The following is a 2607-nucleotide window of genomic DNA, read 5'->3' on the forward strand; positions in this document are numbered from 1 at the left end:
CGTCCAGCTCATTTGAGTCGTCAATATACGCATCCTTACAGATCGATCGGGCAGTTAGACCCCAGCGAGAAAGTAAAGGAGCGATCGATCGGTTGATACTGCGCAATTGGTAGGTGAAGTAAAACTTGCACGAAGGCGAGGAGCTGCAGCGAAAAATGAGGGCAACAGTCGCGATCACCTTTTCGAAGTCTGCAAGTTCAAATACGCGTTAGGTGTTGTACTGTTCTAGGTTAAAAAAGAATAGTTAAAGCACCTTGGGATTGGTAGAAACAGTCAGCGGCAAGGACGACTTGTACCGTTCTGAAGATGGAAGTGATCTCATCCGATACGTGCATATCTCCCCAGGGTAGCGGGATGAACGCTGCACGACCATCGAGCCCATTCAGTGTGATGTTAGCTTCTGCGTTGCACTTAATGTCATCTGCGTCGGGTCGATCTGTAAGGTAAACCTTTGCAGCCCCACATAACATTGCAAGAATCGATGGAAGTCCTGTGCCACAACCCAAGTCTGCGCCGCAAGTTGGTCTTGCTGGCGCTGCACCTGGCCGATCTGGTCAGCAGTCTGCTGATACGCCGCCGCTGAGTGTTGTGCCAGGGCTTCTACTTGACGTCTCGTCTCACTTCCCTGAATTACCGCCGTCCTTGTAGTCGTCTCCTGCGCCAGTCGTAGGTCGTGCTCTGTGTAAGGAGGCAGCGGAGGGTAGACGGCGATAGGCATCTCGCCGGTGGAGCCTGGCACCATCGCTTCGTCGTCTTCCATACTGGGCGCGACTGTCCCAGCCAAAGAATATTTTGTTGTGTCGCTTCCAATGAAAATGTAAAAGTGCTTATGTATTGAGCTTTTGGTCGTTAACCCTACTCACTCTGTTTCCTCATGCCTGGTCTCCGGAAGAAATTGTCCGCTGCTCCACCGTTGTGTTGCCGCTGGAGTGTTGGTGTTGGTGGGCACAACCCCAACAACATAAACACTCTGTAGCTAACGCTACAACACTTCCGTTCGCTGCTCTTCTTCGACGTATACCCAGTATGAGCAGTAGCTCCAGGATTTCCAGTCGTCGTGGACGGAGGAGGGACATTAGGCCACTCGCTCAACGATGCAAGACCAGTTCGAGGTGTCACGGAGCTCTTGATTCCGCCTGAAGCACCGTATGACGCCGTACCTTCTTGATACGGATTGGACGCCAACAGCTTGGAGATCGACGACATGAACTGGTTCTTCATGTGCCTGGATCACTTCCCAGCCACACCCGGCGCACTGGGAGACGGCGTGGACACAACCTGGTTGCTACTTGTACGGATTTGCGGCGATGGCACTGGGATCACAGTAGAAAAAGAAGTTTTTTACAAGCTGACTACCGTTACATCGCACACACACGATGAATGAACGATCTTTCCTGCCATCGAAGCTGATCTACGTGACGCGTAGCCGTAGAAAGAGATATGGGCGTTCGCGAATCCCATTTTGGTGGGTGCACTTGCTGTCCGTCCGTGAAGAGCATGATGTTACCAGCTGTAGCGCTTATGCGAATCTCGATAGTGTACCTGGCGCTCTTGAATGACACACCGTAGAATGTACGCTCGTCATACACGTACCATTTGCACAAGTATGTACGTGCAAGTGTCACCGTGGTAACAGAGGACAGCTTCGTGTTAATGATGGAAAAGGACGTACTCGGACGCACATCATCACACGTGCCCGTGCGGTCGTAATCATTCGTGTAACCGGCTCCGTCGTGGAAGATCTGCGACTCAAATTTGAGCACGTTGTCCGGCAGGTTACACGCACGATAGAAATGATATAAAATACCTGGATAAATCACTGGTACGACGCTGCTGTCCTTCTCAGATGCGCTCCACGAAGGCACTTCGTTGCCGGCATCTAAGCAAGTTGTAGTCAAGACACGAGCGCCCAACTTCCAGATCTCGTCGTGCATTGCGTCGCAGCTTGACAAGTTTACTGGTGGAGTAGAAAGGACTCCACACACAGCTGTACGCCGACAATCTCAAAGGCGCTTGAGTCACCAGCGATCAAGTCAATCCGATGGCCGTTGCTGACCTGGTTGACGAAGCATGGAGGCAAATTCAGCTCCAACATTATCTTCCATTAAGCGGTGCCTTCGCCCTGCGTGTATTGGTTGGACTTTCACGTAGCACTTTGAGAGCAACAAGCTTTAAGTGAATGGCTGGAACAGATTAGTACTGTTATACGAGACTCGCCAGGACAAGACCGATGTGAACTTCGTCAGGTATATCTACGCTGTGATGTGCTGAATGCCCATGAGGAACCGGAGGAATACATTTTATTCCTGAAATACTACTCGCATCATGGACTGGGCCAACTCACACACCAAGTCACGCAGCTACTCGTATGGGAGGTCACCACCATGGGCAAGTCGGCATTCCGTATGGTTTGTACGGTTATCTTTTAGTCCACGTGCTGAGTATCCAATGCAAGCTGCAGCTCCAGGCACCTATCGCCAAGGTGCAGGCTTGGATTTGGGTAGTCACGAGAGCAATATGATCCCGGGGAGCAGATGATCGATGGTGAAACGAAGTGTCTGGGTGACGCGCCCAGCGGTGGAGGCCGCTGTTGTGGAGGTCTTGCCG

The sequence above is a fragment of the Phytophthora infestans genome, genomic scaffold (assembly GCF_000142945.1).
Source record: "Phytophthora infestans T30-4 supercont1.308 genomic scaffold, whole genome shotgun sequence".
NCBI classification, from domain to species: Eukaryota; Oomycota; class Peronosporomycetes; order Peronosporales; family Peronosporaceae; genus Phytophthora; species Phytophthora infestans.